Below are 20,977 nucleotides of genomic sequence, written 5' to 3'. Positions count from 1 at the left end.
CACAAGATCTTATTTGATTTTGTAAAGTCTTGCATAAAAACACTGTTTATTTTATCCCGCAAATAATTCGAGAAATGGATGTGTAAATTTGCATTTCAAGCGAATTGGCCAATATGACGTGAGCCTTATGTAGCACGGGATTTTGTTTTCTGCTCATATATATTGTTATGCCGAAGTCGGAGACAGTATGCGCATGCTTATGGAAATCTTGTTCATAATAATAATTGGTTATCCGCGTAATGCTCTGCTTAACGCCCCTTGTCACATGCTCTGTCGGGGGTTCATCAGGGTGAGGAAGATGAGTTAGTGGTTATATGCAGTCAGGTAGTGCTACAGGCAGATGAGGAAGTTGTTTCGGTTATGGTAAACGCTTCGGATACTTGTGTCGTGCCGATCTACCTACGAATACCTTTGGGTCATTTTTCGTCTTAAATAGCGCTTATACCCCTTGTCATACAAAGACGATAATATGTTAGTGCAGATGTATCGTACTATACTATTCATGTCGTCGCGATCCCCCTGCCACACACCCTGACGGTGGCTTTCAGGGTATAAACCATAAACACAGTAATCAACCCGAAGGACGGTTTAGTAGGTGATGGTAGAGATCACCCAGTACTAAGCACTATACGGCGTGTGAAAATTCACACATCAGGGTAGGGGGGCGAGTTCCTTTCCCTGTGCCGCTTATGGTTTCCCAGGAAGACCTGGTGCCCAGAGTGCCTTGCCCGGGAATCGAACTCGGGACCCTCCGGTCAGCAGTCCAACGCTCTACCCACTGGACTACCGCGACCCACTTTCAGGGTATATATACATAAATAAATTAGATTGTTTATCGTAGGGAGTATTCTTTAATTGGCACCATAGTATTTTATTCTTTAATTCAGGCTTCAGACTTTAATATCATAATTGCGTGAAAGTTGAAACATTTCATTATTAGTGAAAAACGTCTTCAAAGGAAAAATATCTGAATGATACGCGCCTCGAATAATTAAATAAAAGACCAGAACAAAATTAATACATGTTTTTGTAGCGATAAGGCAATAAATTTAGCCGTGAATTTACTACCTCATTTCTGTTGCTGTTATTCTATTGGAGGGAAATTAGATTTCCAATAATTTCTGGCTCAAACTAGTTACGTATTACCATATTATCACGGTGGTCATGCGACGTCGGAGTTACTTAAATTGCATGTACTACAATTCCTCCAAACATCACGGAGCAGGATATTGGTAGACTTGAGTTTTGAATAACTTGATGAATGTCGTTATTTCAAAGGCGATATGCATTCCTCAACGTAAAGGAAAGTTTACGGGCTGCTTTTATTTTTCTGTTTCTATGTGATTGATGGTTGAGGCCGAGACTTTGTGGAAATCCATTGCGAACAGGAGTTTCAGAAATAACTTTGCAGTTTCCACATAAAATAAATAAGTTATTTTATGTGGAAACTGCAAAGTTATTTCTGAAACTCCTGTTTCTGTTTCTACCCTATACCCTGCGAGCCACCACGAGGGTATGTGTTTGGGGGTGCAGGCTATACCATCCTCTAACATTGTAATTCACGTGAATGTTCTTTGTTCGTAATAGAGATTTTGGAGTACAATTAGACCCGTTGAAGGCTGTCTCTTTTGTACTGAAACTTCTCAGGGGATCCCGAATTTTACGAAAGAACAAACGTACACACGTTAATCATACTGGAGTCTAGTTTTCGGGTGTTATGCTTTGCTGTTATAATATGGAGGTCTAATTATTCCCACGGTGTCATACGCAAACCCGAGTTTCATGAACCTTTTTTTTTATATTCTTAGGGTCGCTTGTTCTCTTCGTGTTTGCAGAGGACTCTCTTTCGAATAATTCGAGTAACCATGTCACACTTGCTTTTATTTCGGAACAATTTTTAACTCACTCATTGAATGAAGAATATGGGAAGACAGGAGAGGTAAAATATTTGGACGCGAAAAAAGGATTATTAAATTTCACCGCAGAAGATGACTCATTTGGGATTTGAACGTAGTCCTTCCAATTTTTGGCCAAATACCCCTAGGGGTTGAACGTTAAACTACTGACCCAGAAGCAGGGTCCGGGATTCAACTTTAGCCAAGTGAATGTACGAGTTTAAGTTTGGTTGGGACAGCTTAGATGATGATCCGGGTAGTGTTCGGCCAATATGTGCCACTACCCCAGAACTATTTGTAAAAGTGCTTAAATATATATTCAACCCCGCCCTATGGTGAACACATATTCTTTCACGTATATACACATGTGTTCATATATCTATATATATATATATATATATATATATATATATATATATATATATATATATATATATATATATATATATTTAATAACCATAAACCATAAACATAGTAATCAAGCCGAAGGTCGGTTTAGTAGGTGATGGTAGAGATCACCCAGTACTAAGCCCTATACGGCGTGTGAAATTCAAACATCAGGGTGGGGGGGGCAGTGCCTTTCCCTGTGCCGGTTATGGTTTTCCAGAAAGAGCTGGTACCCGAAAAATAACATAGCTTGGGTGGAGCTGCAGGTGCTCTGAGACTTGCCCGGTAATCGAACCCGGGACCCTCCAGTCCCGGGTTCAATTGACTATATAGTAGTTGTACTGATAATGGGTGATTACCGTGACCCACATTTATATTTATATATATTTATATATATTTATATATATTTATATATATTTATATATATTTATATATATTTATATATATTTATATATATTTATATATATTTATATATATTTATATATATTTATATATATTTATATATATTTATATATATTTATATATATTTATATATTCGGGTGCTTGTCGTATGAGAGAAGAACGAGTATTTGAATCTGTCGGTGACGGTGGTCGAAGCTGGCAATATTGTGTGGGGCCAAAATGGTGCCTATTCTCATAATAATTAGGCGCCTCGTAGCTTTCTAAAATTTTGTCTTGACAGTTCTCTTTGAGAATTTAAGTTCTCCTAACCTAATTCCTCCAGAATATCCGTTAGCTTACTCTCTTCCCGTAGCAAGTTTTAACAAATCTAACGGATCATCTCTGAACCTTTCCAATGGCATAAGTAATGTTTTCTCCCATGGATAACAAATACTTGCTGCGTGTTCGAAAGTTGGCCTATCAAAAGTGGAGTACCACCTCTCTATTACTTTTTCGTTACATTTTCTTACACACCGTCTAATGAAACCTAGCTCCTTTAAGACTGACGCGCATATACTTTTAAAGGATGTACCCCATGAAAGTTTTGGCAGTAGTTAAATTTTAGGCTAGTTTACCCGATGAAAGCTTAACCCGTAATTATTGGTCCTATTCTGAATATCTCAATTCGATCCCATTTATTTTATAATTTGTCTTACCTATCTTTTTTCCAAAAATTAAGAGCTCTATATTTTCTAATATCTAAGTCTGACCCGCAATTCTTGTATCACTACGAAATCTGACCTAAATAACTCTAGTAGATCTAAATTGATAGTATAGGAGATTATAAGGGGGTGCACGGTTGCGTATGTATGTAGTAATAGTGGGTAAGGGTAATTTTCCCTGTAAATCGTTAGCATTCCGTTCGTACGCTACAATCTATATACATGGACAAATTTTACGCATTTTGTAGATGTATACAATGTATTTGGAATAATTCTGTATTTTAACATTCTAGCCGCGATAGGTGAAGAGAAAACGAGCAAAATAAAAATGTCCTCTCTTCTTAATTTTTTTCTATTTAGGCTGGACGCATCCAACAATGTAAAACGAATGATGTTGTGACACGCCCTGCAGTTTTCTCTTTTTCCACTGCGTGCAAAAATAGAATGCCACTCTCTCAACTTGTCCTCGATTTTTGCGGTGAAAGCAAGAAAAAAACCCCAACCAGGGGGTCGAACTCACAGTTCTCAGAACACAATCCGTTTTTAGAAGTTGCCCGTAAGGAATGCAAAGTCTGAGGTCAAAGGTTTATGGTCCAAGCAAATTAGATGAGCTAAACTTTCATTCCAATAGTTACTGAAGCTTTTTCATTTGGCATAATATCTTTTAGCCCTCGTGGCACCACCTAAAGCGGTACGCTCAAGCTTGACTACCGTATAAATCCTGTGGTACGTGGGGAAGTTGTATTTGCATGTCACTTGTGCTCGACATTAGGGCCTGTAGTGCTTCCTGCAGCTGGAGTAAATGAATACATATTGTGGAATTGCACTGGAAAACCGAACTGAAAAGCTTTTTCATGAGTCTCCTGAGGGACATGTGTCCAATTTGGGTAAATGTGTGTGATACGTGTATTTCAGGCCAATACAAGTGTCGTTTATGATTCTAATGAGACCTCATATATTAAAATTTTAACTGAACCTGGGGTGTTTTAATTTTCACTTCCATCGTTGAACCAAACATTTCTTTCTTCAAATTGATTTTCGTATCGAAAGAGGCATTATCATTATTTGGTACTGCAGCTTTCCCTGTACGATACTCAATCACAAGAAAATCGGACCAAGTCAGTTTTACCTTTTGCCATTCGAGATAAAAATAGATATAACTGTTGGCGCAAAGGAGATAATTAGAATTGTTGATGTATATATTTTGTTGATATCAATAATTTAAAAAAAAACATCTTTTTAACACTCCCAAATTTTTATACTCAAAAACCAAATGTTGATAATTTGATGGAACACACCAATAATACTATGGTATGCATGCGTGTGTGTGTGTATATATATATGTATATGTATATATATATATATATATATATATATATATATATATAATTTGACAGCAACAAACGATATAAGAACACATAAAAAGATCACTCACACGTTATTTCTTGAGATCATTTCGACGGAATTCAGCTCCGTCTTCGTCGGAAGAAATAGAAGTAATAATCATTACTTCTATTTCTTCCGAAGAAGACGGAGCTGAATTCTGTCGAAATGATCAAGAAATAACGTGTGAGTGATCTTTTTATGTGTTCTTATATTTTTTGTTGCTGTCAAAGTTTGTTATACAACACTTCCGTGTTACTTCGACGAAATTATATATATATATATATATATATATATATATATATATATACAGGTACAGGTACAGATACAGGTACCTGTATATATATATATATATATATATATATATATATATATATAAATATTCCTCATAACATTTTATCGTTTGATCATAACTTGTGCTGTTAACAGCGACTCGAAAATTTTGTCTCAGCTAAAAAATGGCGTTAACTTGTGAACGCTATAGTGGGATGATTTTTTACGACTTTGTACGTGGATTATCTAGACAGGAGCGCATCTATCAACTTACTTCTACTTTTGGCGATGAAGCCGCATCCTTTGCAACTGTGAAACGCTGGTATAATGAATGAACGTTTAGCTGTGAAAGAAAATTGTTCGCGTTGGATCTCGCATAATTTGACAAAAGCTCAAAAAGATTCTCGTGTCAATTATTGCAAATAAATGCTCAATAAGTACAATCGCGGTGCATAAAAAGCTTTGTATAACATCTGCACAGGTAACGAATCTTGGATCTATGTGTATGAGGCCGAAACAAAACAGCAATCAACCCTATGGGTCTTCCAAGACGAGCCAAATCCTACACAAGTGATTCGTGCACAAAGCACATGGAAGCAAATGATCGCCTGTTCCTTCAGAATAACAGGATATGTGGCAACCGTGCCGTTAGAGCAACGTAGCACCGTGAATTCTGAATGATGCACGAGAATTTGTTTGCCAGAAGTGCTTATTGAAATACGGAAAAAGAAGCGGCATTCTTCATCATGACTATGCAAGCTCTCACAGATCGGCTGAAACAACTACCTATTTTACTGGCCAAAAAGTCGTATTGATGGGTCATCCTCCGTACAGCCTTGATTTAGCACCAAATGACTTCTTTCTATTCCCGTTTATCAAGAAAAAATTACGTGGCCAACGTTTTTCGGAGCCTGAAGAAGCCGTTGATGCATTCAAAAACCATGGTTGGGAGGTACCGCAATCGGAGTGGAAAAAGTGTAACGAAAATTGGTTCGAGCGCATGCAAAAGTGTATTGATTATCATGCATAATAATTCGAAAAACAGGAAAGCTATTTTCAATAATAAAGTAGTCTTTTCATTATCAGGCTGAAAATATAAATAGCAACCGCCCAAGGAGAAATGGACGACACAAGAGGATAGGATAGTAGGTAAACAATCATACAATGTCATAAATAATAGGAACAGTATGTTTCGTGGCTCGCATAGCTAGAATAAGGAGATGAGCTAGATTGACCATTGGTCTTCGTAACTAGGGTTAATCGAAGGTTCTGCTGTCATCAATCTGCAGGAAAATGATATATGTTTATTGTGTCGAAATATAATTGTGGAATTAAAGGCTACACCCACGATTTTTCATCAGAAAAGTTTGGTGAATACAGTTTACAATGCTTGCTTTATTTTAAAATAATATTATTTGTTAGGATGTGTGAAAGAGTTCGTGAAAGCTCTAAATAGCAGGCAGTATACCTTTCTGAATTTGTATGAGTGGTGGGTTAATTATTGATAGTCCTAACCCGTATTTCAGGTTGTCCACGTTCGGCAGTCTTGTTCTCTTATATTTACAGAATACAGCTCTCACCTTTTCGCAGTAGACACTCACGTTGCCCTTTATGTTATTTTGCTACTGTAACAATTTGTCTCCGACGTTTTCGAATGCCTAATGTGGTTGGCCGTTGCACTCTCAACGTTTCCTCCGTTTATTTTTATTTCAACTCGCCGCGGCATGGGATTTCGTCTCGCGCGGGTACGGCACACATGCTTCGGGGACAATCCCTCCTCATCCTTCCCCTCAACCACCCGCTCGATCTCGGCCATCACATTCTTGGTCCTCCGCCAAAATCGGTGCTAACTTTCCTTTTACTTCCCGGATTCCAGGAAGAATTGACGAGAAATTTGTCTCCGGGGAACCAAATCTATTGTCGAGGCCTTTCAATTTCCCCACGCACGATCCCATAGTCTTTGTCGTCTGACTCGCCTGGACGTGATGACGTTTAGTGGCACAGCCGACTTGCCATCTGAAATTTCCAATCGGATGTTTGCAACTGTTTTCAAGCGGAATCCATTTCATGTATGTACGTCATCGTGAGAAAATTTTGTTAACATTCTATTTTTCGGGGAAGAGAATTAGTCGACAGTTGTTATGTTTTATTCTGTTAAACAAATAATCGTGGATTACACTATATATATATATATATATATATATATATATATATATATATATATATATATATATATATATATATATATATATATTTTTTTTTAAGGTAATCTACAGGTTAAGGTAGGTTTTTGGATGGACACAACTACCAAACAAACATTTAATTACTCCTAACAAAACACAAAACACAACATCCCACTCTACATCAGGTCCCTCTTCATCTCTGAGTACTTTCTTCCTCCCTTCATCCCGACCAACATCCCTATCCTGTTCCTTCCCTTTCCTCGTTTGCCTAACATTCTCCCCTCAATTACAGTCTTCAACATCCCGCTGCCGGTCAATACCCCCTTCAGCCACTTTTCCTGCCTCCATAGGATTGCTCCCAACAAACCCCTCTCTTCGCCCACCATAATAAGTACTTCCTCGTTTGTTTTTTCTCTGTCCATTTCACCTTCTCCATTCTTCTCCACACCCACATTTCAAAAGCCTCCAGTCTACGTCTATCCTCCTGCTTCAATGACCACGTTTCCGCACCGTACATAGCTACGCACTATATCAAAGTTTTTACGAGTCTTTTCTTAACATCCTTACTCAACGTCCCTGACATCAACTCTCTCTTTTGGAAGACTATTAGCGTAACTCTTCTCCTTGAGTCCATACTACTTTGACCGTGTTGGTCCAAAACAGTACCGAGATCGTAAATTGTTCTACCTGCTCTAGTTTTTGCCCTCCTATTTCAATGTTAAGCTTAGCCTTTTTCTTTCTAGAAAATCGCATAACCTTTGTTTTATTAATATTGATTCTCATCCTATACCTGTCGCACTGAATTTCCAATTCACTAAGCAATGCTTGCAGCCCCTTGGCTGACTGACAAACTAAAGCTTGGTCATCAGCAAACCTAACTAATTTTACGAATTCCCCGCCCACTTTCATTCCTACCTCCAGTTTTTCCCATGCCTCTTTGATCATTTCCTCTGCATACAGGTTGAAGAGCAACGGAGATAATGGGCAACCCTGCCTTACACCTCTTCCTAACACTGCCCAACCGGACAACCCGTTCGCCACTCCCACCTGAGAAGTCTGAGACATGTACAGGTTGCGGATTAGCCTCCTTTCCCTCCAATCTATTCCTATTTTCTGCAATATACTCATTAGTTTTTCCCAATTCACTCTATCAAACGCTTTTTCGAAATCTACGAAACAGGCAAATACCTCCTGGTTGTGTTCTATATTCCTCTCGATTAATAATCTCATTACTGCAATGGCATCACGCGTACCTCTCCCCTTCCTAAACCCAAACTGATCATCCCCTAAGTAATCATTTTCCCTACTCTCTATCCTTTTCTTTATGATCCTGAGAACAACTTTAGCTGCGTGTGATATCAAACTTATCGTCCTGTAGTCCTCACATGACGTGGCCTTTAACTTTTTCGGAATAGGAACTAAAACTGATCTCACAAAGTCTTCCGGCCATTTTCCTTCTTCGTAGATTCTACGAATCAACTCATATAGCCTCTTCCTCCCACATTTCCCTAAGCATTTTAAAAGTTCCACGGGAATGTTATCCACCCCCACGGCCTTATTTAGTTTCATCTCCCTTAATGCCCTTTCTATCTCATTGTCTAGAATGCCTGGACCTAGCCTATCTCCTTCTACGTCATGTTCCTATTCAATGTCTAACTTTGTTGGTCTGAGTTCTTTACTATACAGTTCTTCTATATATTCCTTCCATCTCTCTCGGATCTTTCCTGTGTCAACTATTATCTTACCTGCCTTATCTCTAACTGTTAGCATAGCTCTTCCTTTCTTACTTCCCGATAACGATTTAACTTTGCTGTACAGCGCACCGATTTCACCCTTCCTCTGCAGACTTATATGTATACGTATACAGTATATATGTATATATATATATGTATGTATGTATATATATATATAAAAGAACTGTTTCCTACTTTACACAACAATGACGCGACCTCATCCTTACTACCCCAATACTCCTCTCTCGCACACAGACGACCCGCCAATCTCAAAAACCTTCTGAGATCCACCAGCCCTTTGCCGCCGCCCCCCTGACAACTTTCCTCATATTTTCCCTACTTGCAACCGCCCCCAATGTAAAACATGTCTACTTATCAGATCTGCTCCCCTCTCCCCACATCCCCTCATTGCCCCCTCACCTAGTTCTCACGTAATTCAAAAAACATTATCTATCTTTTGTCATGCAAACAATGCGCTTAATTTTACATAGGCGATTGCATACCCCCTAATCCATTTGAATGAGCAATCACCGCTACTTCTGCAATTCTGCCTCGCTCTCTTCCTATCCCTTCACACGCAAATTCCCACAACCTTTCATTCGACCAGTATATCTCCCTTACCATCCTAGAATTCTTACCCGATTCAGCCACCAATATATAAACCCAAGAATCCGCATATATACTAGCTTTCCAATCTCCTAAAATTCCCATTCTTCACCGCCATATTCAATTCCCCTCCCAGCATTCCCTGCACCTTCCCCCCCGCCCAGACACCATGCTTTTCTCAGAAAATTTCAAAGATGTTTTTATTTTTACTTTTTCAGTATATTTTGCTGACTGCGAATTTATAGGTATCTTATCGTTATACAGTCAAGTAGTTTTGAGGTTATGACTAAGGAGGATATAAATTTGGGTTTGGTAGCATTTTCTGGATACATCCCGTTCTCTTTAAAATATCCTCCGAAAGAGGTATACGTTTTCCCCTATTCCACATTTTGCAAAAACCTTTCAAAGTCTCGGCTAAATATTGATGTATTCGACCTGCAAAGGACCTGGAAGTTGAAATTTGCGAAAGGTAGTCTGATTTTTTTACAAGGAAAGCATTTCCCCCAAACTCAACCTTCGTCTTTTTTTCTGCTCATATTCGAATTCTTATCTCTCTACTAATATCCTTTCTACTTATTTTGATGGTGAATACATTTTCGATGTTACAATGATTGACAATAATCAGACGCGGTAGTCCTGTTCGTTGCAAATCGATCAGTTACGGAACAAAGAAACGCAGCCTAGTATTAGCGTGATTCTCTACTCAAGATATGAGAAATAGTTATTATATGATTTTCTTATTACGAATTAATATTGCATATTATTATAATATTCGAAATTAACCCCAAACCCTTTTGCATCCAATTACCCTTATATCCAATGGAAAATATGCTTGTCAACCAAAGCATTCGATATTAAAATGATGAATTTGTAATACACGATAGTTATTTTGCATCATCTAAAAAATTTTTAGTTTTTTCCTATTTTAGAATATTCTGATACTATTAATTTATTTTAACCCTTTATATAGCATCAATTTCTAATAAACTATTAAAGACTTATCGGCCTTAGTAATCACCTAAGAATGCCAATGCTGCGCCTACCTATCTATTCCCTCGTTTGAAGCTCATTCATGTGAAAATATCTAATGGCTGTGCCATAGTTCACCGTCTTTTTCTGGTATTTCACTATCCTAAGGGAACTATCAACATTTATTTAAAAAAAACCTCGTTCCTTCAACTTTCGCAAAGCTTCGGAGTGAATAATTTTATTTTACTGAGTAATTTGTGAACAGCCCAATCGTCGCATTCCATTGCTTCTACCAAAGCGTCGAAGCTTTATCGCTGTTTTTGAGCTCTTCATGATAAGACTGATAGTATTATCTGTATCATGTATCTACTAACAAATCGTGTCTGGTGAACAAGTTCATTCCTATTAAAGTGAACGTCCTAAAAGGATACGTCCATTTCATTCCTGCCATAAATGGAGTAAACTTGGTCACTGTTATATTTGAACCTGTAACACAGAAATGGTTTCGCTGGAATTGTAAAATTCGGAGAAAAAAGGCTGTGTCATCTACTCAGGCCTTGCTCGCCTATGCTCATGGCAGAAGAAGAAAATAATGAACTCAGAATGGGAGAAGAGTCAGTGCGCCCAACTATTCCACTTCCACCTTTACGGGTCGAAACGTCCGAGGTTGTTATGGCACCGGTGGAAATGAAAGCGTCGATGGGTTCCGAGACTAAGGCCGAGGGTCCAACTGAGTTTCCTGTCGGCCCACCGTTGCTGGGAAAACCTCTACCAATACCAAAGCCGCCTCATCTAGCGACTCATCCGGTGGGGACGACGCCTTCTGAGGACCTTACACCCTTCACGGGAGTATCTTCAGGACTGACCAGTACTCCACTTCAAGACCCTGCCACCATACCCTCAGGGAACGTTAATTCCGAGGTTGTATTGAGGTCAGCCGAAACTGAAGACTCGAAGTGCTCCAAAATTAAGGTAGACGGTCAAAGTGCGTATTCTTGCTCACCCGATAACGTCCTGCAGTCTAAAAGTCATAGCGACGTTAGGCTTTCTTTGGATCCTGGCGGTCTACCACTGCAGGGAAATTCTCGACCAACACCCAAGTCAACGCATCAAACGACTCCGTTGAAGGAGACTACTCCGTCCATGGTCCAGGGAGCCGCAAAATGGCCGGTGAAGCTGCCAACGAGAGCCCCCGTTCCCCTGAAGTCCAATCCATGGGCAAGGGCGAGGATGCTGCTGTCCAAAGACATGGATACTAGAGGTAAATTAACTTACGTGCCGTCCAATCTATTTGTCTTAAGTATTCATTTAGTGTGAAATTAGTTTTTACTTTAATCCATGTCTGTCCTGTTGCAAGTAATTTCTGACCTTGGCTACTTGACAGAGCTTACAATGATGTTATGTAAGAAAGCATCGTTATTTAAAATGTTTTTTCCTTATGGGGTTTGGAATGCGTGACATTTATGTAATAGATCGGTGCTGCTAGTGGAGAGGATAGGGCAGACAGACGGGACAGGACTGTTGAAAACTACAAAATGAAATTACTTCTATTTATCTGCATAGTATCCCCTCAATTCGAAACATCTCCTAGCACGAATCTTTAGGTCCATCATCCCCCTTCTGGAACGCCTATGCTGGAATACTGTTTAGTTGCTTTGTCATCGTCGTTTCAATTGCTTTACTGAAGTGTATTGCTGCCCCTTAAACTAAAATTTGAGTTTCGTAGACCAAAAATAGTCTGGAGGGAGAGATCAGGTTAGTGCGCAGGGTGGTTGATGCTGGTAACTTTTCGTTTCTTCAAAGGCCCCGTTGAAATAATGGACTTGTTAGTCGGTGCGTTGTCGTGCACCAACCGCCATTCGTCTATGTCTAACAATTATGGCCTAACACGCCGCATTCGTTTCAAAAGTGGATCCAAAACATCTCTGTAGAATGTCCCTGTAACAGTGGAACCTTAACGAGGAAACTCTTTGTGAATGATGCTCCGACTGTCGTCAAAGGTGACCCGCATTGTTTTGGTATTCGATTTGAAAGCATGAACTTTCATCGGCCTCGCAGACCATCCAACCACTTACCATGGACCTCGCGTGCCACTCAAACACTCTCGAATAACTCGGTGCATCATCACCATACACACTTTTAATCATTTCATACGTTTCTTTAAGCGATTTGCCAGTTTAAAACAAAAAGTTGATGTTTTTTCGTTACTCTATATTGTTATGATGACAAGAGCACAATGGGACACACCACGCGAATGACCGCATACAGAATAGAAACTTGTCGAATTGAATGAAACTACGTCTCGGTATCGCCTAAGACTGTTCCGATGTAATACAATTACTCCCGCAGTGATGGTGCCACGTGTACTGTTGTCGGGGCGACAGTTCTGGAAATATTTGTACGTATAGTGTATTGTGTTATCTTAACTTTGAAAGTCAGCTGTAAGGAGTGTTGAAGTCTTACGTAAATTTTACTCGACTATATTTATAAGATAATGCAGTTTCGTCAATTTTGGAACTCTTTGTGGAATAATTTTATATTTAAATGCTTATTATATATTTAATGATAATAAGATTTCGTGCCGTTGATGTCGTTATTGGTGATAGCTAGAGAGCTAGTGTTAATCTAAAGAATGATTGAATTATATCAAATTAATAAGGTAGTTATTTTTCGAACTTTCGACGAAGGGTAGTTGTATTAGATATACCATGTGAAAGCCAGGTATATTTTCTTTTTAGCTCCTTTGAGAAACATTCTGAAAGTCTGGAAAATGATAGCTTTCGTTTCTATCGAGAACTAGTACGATACATGCAGTCATGACCTAGTGAAGTGAATTTCATAGGAATTGATTGAATTGGAATTTATTTTAAAATGAAAGACAAGAATAATTACAGTGTCGGAAAGCTGGTGGATGATAGTATTTATAGGTATATATGGCGAATGTTGCTTTAAGTATTCTCACACTACGGTTATTGCGAGAGTTGCCTAAAAGCAACAAATTTTAAGTTATATTTCGCAGTTAACTGGTCTGAGCAGGCTATGAAATGATTATGATTAGTGTTAGTTTTGCTTTGTCTCGTGAAGTTTCTCCCCGAAAATATATTTTTCTATAATCGAGTTTTTGAAATGGACATCATGAAAAACTCATGATGTTCAGTGCCATGAACAAGAGTAATATTTATACTGTGTTGATATAAATTTTTAACCCGTACATGAAATTAATATATTGCAAAATATGGTTTTTAATTTCTCTTAGGAGTTCCGCAAGGATTATTGATTGAAATATCGGGAAAGCCAGAAAATTTATTTGGACGGTTGAGGTTAGCACTGTGGAAGCACTACAATTCCAGACAGCATCGCATCATGCTCCAGGTCCAACTCATGATGGAACTCAATGCTTTCTTTCAAATATGGTATTTGCTTAATTCACATTCGCCTGCTGGTTTCTATTAATTGTTTCATTCTGTTTGCATCAAAACTCATCCCCCATTTCGCCCCTCGTTCGCACCAACCTGTCATCAAGCCAGTCATTCCATTGCCTATATCTCAGATCGTAATGGCTCCTCGTTCGTTTAGGAGGTGTAACTGCTCCCTTACTCTGCCTGAGAGCACAAATTTATGAATCTAGAGATTTACGTTTTAATTTTTTCGCTGACGATCTTCCATTTCATGTTGCTATTGTTACGAAGTCGTGTAAAGCAAAATAGTGATTATTATTTCAGCCAACGTTTTCATCGAAACTTGGTGATTTTCCAGTCATGCGCTCAGCAAACACGTAAAATGCTGTTCAGACTATGATACGTCATCTTTCACGAGATGTAAACATCGACGTTTTCGGCTAACATTAGCTAATTCAGGTTTGTGATGTCTTACAAAAATAAAAATGTGTATTTTTTAATAATCTCTTTATTCTTATTCGAAAAACTTCCAAACACGTGTGATTCAATTCCTACGTCTATCTTTATTTAGTTTAATAAAAATTGGAGCTCACCAAAAGGTTGTATCGTATTTTGTAGATGTAGTGTTGTTGTGGCACTCTTCAGGATGACTAGTAATCAATTATTATTTATTTTGTTTCCCTCCTCCCGCATAAAAATTTTTTCGTCTCGTCTGGATTTTGAATTTTCAAATTGGAAATCTTATCTCTGGCTTGCAAGGGATGATTAGTTACCAGCCTTCCAATAAGAAATTTTTATCGTGTTCTTCCATAATCTGTGAGATGTGTCATAAGCCAAAGTCTAAACTCTTGAGGAAAAAGTAGGAACAAAGTTAAATGGGAATGCCTTAACGGAAATATTGTGTAGTGTTCCGCGAAAATTAGGCAAGATGGTTCCAGCTGATCAGAGATGTCGAAGGTTTGCTGATTATCTCGGTAACTCTTGCCCGCTACGATAGGGATCGCCAGTTAGATCCCCTCTAAATGAGTTTTCGACAACCTCAGGCTTTGCTTTTGTGTGATTCTGATCGTTTACAACCAGATTTAAGAGACCAAACTTTGTTATTTCTGAATTATTTTTCAGTGAATAAATAGCGTATGCTAACTATGAAGCTCATAATTATTACATTAACTTTTAATTTGATTAGGTATCCTAAGCTATGAATTTAAAATGAATAATTAAGTGGGAGTGAAGGATAGATAGAAATCCATTACATGAGTGAAATTGCAACATATTTTTTCTTCCTCAGTTAATTAATTTTTTCCAGTATTCTCTATTCTATCGGGTCATTTGGTCGCTCTGGTCTGTGATCCATGGTTCTCATTTGCTGGTTTCATCTGGCCTGCAATTTCTTTCGTGGCTTTGAATAATGCACTATCCATATTTCTCCAATTGATCCAATGCTTTTACCATGTACGTTCAACAAGGAAGGTGAAAAAACAATGCAATTTCATAATTCACAGTTTATTACCACACGACCATGGTTTCGCTTCCGCGCAGCATCGCCGGGTACCTGATGATGCCCTGCAACGGAATACCTTTCTATGATTAAAATGGATGGATGGTTTTGGTGAAGCGAAAACTGCTCATAACAAAAGTAAATGAGAGGTTATGCAGTCACAGTACGCAAGCATGCATGATGAGTAATCACACAAAATTGATACAGTTCTGACGACACGCCGAAAAAAATGAATTGCTTAGAAAGTTGAGCGAAAAGGCCGCCATTTTCTCCTCTAAAGAATTGCCCTGTATGCATACACGGTTTATATATTTTGACTTTCCCCTTCATACTTACTAAAGACTTGAAATGAAATTATGTACAGTCGAAGTATCTGTCGAGAAAAAGGGTATTTCAGGAACAATTGCAGGAAGAGCTTGGCCCTACGTGATTGGTTGGCTCAGGAAGTCGCATCACGAATGATAGTAATACCGCCAGTCGATTTTTCGCTAATCGCTCAGTATTTTCTTCCGTTAAGTGAAAGGATGTAGAGCTAATTGTGGTTTCTCGGTAATTTGAATAAATGGCGATGGCAGTAATGTGAGCGATGTCAAATTCCTTTTAAAAATACACGGTGATCTAAAAATAAAGATTTTTTTGCTTCTCCTGAAAATATGTGGTGATTGCATAAGAAAATCAAAAAAGCTATGGGTTTCAAATGATTTAATAAATTACCTCTCTCCATCTGCACGCGAAATCCACTGGGCTTTTCTGTTATTGATGATATCTGCTCAATTGAATCTTTATACTCACAAACACGTTGCAGGGGATAGCGTAGCCATCTGACTTCAGATTTGCGCCACCATACGCAGTGGCCGTTGTAACTCATGTCTCGCTCTGTTGAATATATGTCGCCAGAAAACAATGCTAGGGAATTAGAAGAATTGCTGGAATGCCCCTATGTCCTTTCTGGCAACGGAGAATGGCTGGAAGCCGCTAACCGCGTCAAGACGCCTGTCACGTCTCATTGTGAGCAAGGTGGCCCTAGACGTGCTCGGACGAGAGATAGTTAAGAGGTGTGGCCTTAGATGTGGGGGGCACCAGGTGACTTCTTCGCTTTCCCATCTCATTCCACCTAAAACCAATGGCGATCGTACAGATTAAATGTATGCTTTAGACCGTCCCTGAAAATTATTACCACAAGGAATACTCGTGGACTCCTACGCATTTCCCGGATGATTTCTCGTTTGCCGTAAGGCATTTCCTTCTTCATGTACTCCCCTCCTCATACTGCCCATTAAGCTGATTCCTTATTTCCTATTTACCCAAGATTCTTTCTGTCTTCTTCGTCCCACTTCCTTTAAGTATCTCTTCCGTCTACTTTTTCTGCCTTTTTTAAGTTATTCCAACTTTCTTACTTTTCCCGCCATGTGTACGGTATACCTCTTCAATTTATCCAACTCGTATTCTTCTTTCTTATCCATACCCATATGTCCAAAACCCCATTTTCTTTTCGGATAGTGCGGGGTAAGCGTTTTTACGTAGTAAAAGTATACGGTGGGCTCAGAGGACCTCAAGGGTGTAATTTTCTCGGTAGTAATTCCGTGATGTTCTAAACAGAGAATGAAACTGAACCGAATGGTAAGTAGTGAAAGTTAAGTTATGCGTTAGTGCCTGTGGCTTGGCAGTATTGCCGAAGGAAGGTACATAATGTCTTCATTTAGTTATAAAGCTGGTGGCTGAAGATGGATGTGAAGGAGGAGGCAGGTGAGTGGGGGCGAGGCCGAAAACAATTACCCCCCACGTGATTGGATGAGTTACTTGCTCTTCATTTGTATGGAACGGATAACAATTTGGCAAACTGAATTGTAAACTAAATTTTAGCCGTGAAGTAATAGGATTAAAAAATGGGAATGATGATATCTTACTGTTTTCAAATTTTACGAGTTGCAATTGTTCGTATAATTTGAAAGAATGGTTAGACTTTTTGAATCTGTTGGTAACAATTTTAGACGATGTTGTAAATTCCCTAAACATAAATGAAAAAAGCCTTTCAGCTGCATCCAGCGGGGAATCCGATTTTTAGTACGTCATTGGATTTATAAATTTACATGTGACGTGTAATTGTTGATTTAAATTCCCTTTATAAAACGCATGCAGAAACTATCGATGATCTCTTTTGTTAGGCTGCCGACTCCCAAGATCAATAGGCATTACGTATAGCTATAAGAATCTTTGACTTTCACCGCGGAATCACAGAATTGTGCCATAAAATCGGAAGTGTTGTATTGGTATGGTAATCTTTAGGACAGTAGAGTCTTTGCGAGCCAATAATTTTTTATGCAAAGAGCATGAATATAATTTTTCATGAAAAGAAGGGCATAGGCGGTTTAACTGATTAAAATTTCGGATTTAAGGTATGCTTAAGATCGTTTCAAAGGAGCCGTCTCGCTTACTTCCTATTGTGAGACGTAAAAGACGCTGAAAACCAATGCATCCCCTGCATATCCATTTCGGTTTAGTAAAGAATGTGTTCGGGTGTTTCCTTTTACAAAACTATTATGGCTTTTTAAGGTAGTTATAGAATTTGGTGTTCAGCTGGTGTTACCGTTAGAGAAGTATATTACGTCTTCTTCTGTGCAATGCGGGAGCATATTAAAAGAAGAAAAAGATTTTTCAACACTAAGTATTCGGAATTTTCCATAACGTAGATCTGACAGAATGCTTAGGAATTCAGCAAAGAACTTGATATTTAACATTTACTACAATGCACCCACGAAAAATAAGTCTAGCGTTGGTTGCTAACTTCGGATACATTTAGTTTAGTGAGATAATTGTAGCTTGTCTCCTTATTGGCATATGTTACGAATAAAATTTTATTATCTTTAGAATCTGCGTAGATCTATAGTCCTAACATTTCCACCGAGTGCGAGGGATAATTTGAGTTATATTAAAGGGAAATAATCGTATCCGCACTGTGGATGGATTCTTGCTCTCAAAGATATTTCCTTTTCTTGTGGTATATGTTAGAGTTGAGTGTTTTCTTTGAATTATTCACTACAGCGGAAACTAATTCCCTATACATGCATTATATTTTTAACCCAAATTTTTACGGTATTTTTGTATGCAGTGAATATAAGTAACAAAAAATTCCTGCCTTCGATTGGATTTGGAACCGCGACTTTTTTTTCTCCACATCAATCAGTAAAATACAGGTAATATACCGATTCAAAATATCCATGATGAAGTAAACACGAGGTTTTCTCTAGAATTATTTTGATACATCGTTTTTTCTGCGGCACGGCATCACCAGATGTACGAAAAAATCATTTGTGTAATTGTGAATTTTCTTCTGCATGGTACCCCAGAAGCAACCACTATGGTCTGTAGCAGGGTGTGATTCAACACTAAGCATATAGTATCCAAGATAATGCTTTTATAAATATGTACTAACAATATATATTTAAATAATTCAAGAAATATAGAGGATAATAACTATAGGTACATGCACTACGATATATAATCGAGGTATACAGTACTTCTCTAAGCGCACAAGACGAGCTTTTAGTAACAATAATGACAATAACTGAGGTTATATAATATTCAAGACCTCTCTTGATTCGTGAATATTTCCAATGTGGACTACAGGCTCAAATGGAGAGAACGTGTCTTGAACTGAAAAATTCTTCCGAGGCGGATGAACGGCTAAACGTAGGATTGGCTTGACCGATGCCCATCGAGGATTCGTGCATCCGTGAAATTGACTCCTTGGCCTCGACTGCGACACGAGGGATGAGCGGTAGCGCCGTCGGCCACGATACAAGACGTTTTTCCACATTTGAGAGTTGTGCATCACCATCCCTCTGTCGCCAACGCGGAGCCTTTCGTGAAACGCTGATGCTGCAATTGCTGATCCCAATCGAGAATAGTTCACAGAGGCGGTGCGTGTAGTTTCAAATGGAAGAGGAAGTATGCGATACACCACATCAATCATTTCAGGCGGATTTATGGAGAAGAATGTGACCACTGGCGTATTCTACGAGGAAACGAAGAGCGGCTTTTCTGGAACGCAAGAATGTCCGAAGTAAATTTAGAATTCATACTAAAGAGTATAGCATTGCAGAGTACTTGAAAAAAGAAAGTCTCGTTCCTCTGGAGAGGAAAAATTATAAGAGAAAAAATGACCACATTTTGTGTTGAAGTCAAATTATTTTTTATATTAATATAATTTAATTGATTTTGGGAAATGAATGATCTTTATTTTACATCCTCCTTCATAATTCTGTCGTTTTTAATCGTCAAAAATATAACATGAATGAAAGAGGTTGGGTGGGCACGTCAGACTACAGTGGACAACATTGTGAATTTCAATGAATCATGAGTAGGGGGCAAAATTTAATTCCTCATTGTCAAACTTATGATGAGTGGCAGCGGTGCCGCCGCAATATCTTCGTCTATTTTATTGATATGACGTATTGTATTAAAATAATAGAGTGAAAAATTGATACATAATTTTCTAGCGCTCATTATTTTTCTTCGGATTTTCTAAACCAGTAAATTAAGCGAAATAAATCTCGCAGGGAAGCCGAATCACGTTCAATGATGATAACCTTGCAATGTATCCACCCCGGTCTGAGGAAAATCACCCGTTTTATTGTATTTAAAAGCATTTAATGAAGTGACTGTAGTCGATTTGGCATCACTACGAGTAAATTTATTATGGAATATTTAGGTCCAACTCCTTGAAGGATCATGCATTCGAACCAATTAAAAGGTGAAGGGTATAGTAACTTATTAGAGACTAATTTTTCAAGTCCAGTTGCATAATTCAGAAATTAATATAATTTTAATAGCATAATTTACAAGTTTCGTGATTTATAAGGATGCCGAAAGGAGCGGCATGTTGATGATCCACTGCATTCCCCGCTGAGCCTCATTCAACTTCTCTCCACGTTTACTGCCGCTGCTTTGAGGATGCCGTAGGCAGTCTAGTTAGACGAGGTCACGCGATTCAAGTTGCTGCACAAGCACTCTCAAAGAAGTCCGTCCATGCCCTAATACTGAGTAATCCTAAGCGCATTTTCCTCAGAATAAATAGCGCCACAAGGTTGCTCCGTTGTGTACAGGTTTTGCTTAGTTTTAACATGTCACACTAGCCCTGAGCTGGTGTAAACAAATACCTTGTGATGTCGTCAGAAGATCGACTCCATTATTGCTACCAAGGATAACCATTACTCCTTATTTTCATTTCATCTTTTAGTGTTCAGTCAAGCTGTAATTTTTTAACTCGCCTTAACTCATTCAGCTAAATTAAAGTGGAAATTGATTGAGAACATTTCGTGCCAGCATATCGTGATAAAAGCGTAAAAAATGGCCCCACTTTGTTGAACATGGTTTCGCTAATGATAAACTTTTATCTATACTACTTCATTTAAACTTAGTTTGAATAGGCCTTCTAAGATTGATTCAATGCTAGTATTCCCTAGAAAAAATCCAAATTGCTTCCATGGACTCATTTTTTTGTCCTACCTGTCCTACCTTGTCGTTATATTTACCATGTAGAGTAAAAA

The sequence above is a fragment of the Hetaerina americana genome, unplaced genomic scaffold (genome assembly GCF_022747635.1).
Source record: "Hetaerina americana unplaced genomic scaffold, ioHetAmer1.1.p SCAF_10, whole genome shotgun sequence".
Classification (NCBI taxonomy): domain Eukaryota; kingdom Metazoa; phylum Arthropoda; class Insecta; order Odonata; family Calopterygidae; genus Hetaerina; species Hetaerina americana.
This window is presented reverse-complemented; position numbering follows the sequence as displayed.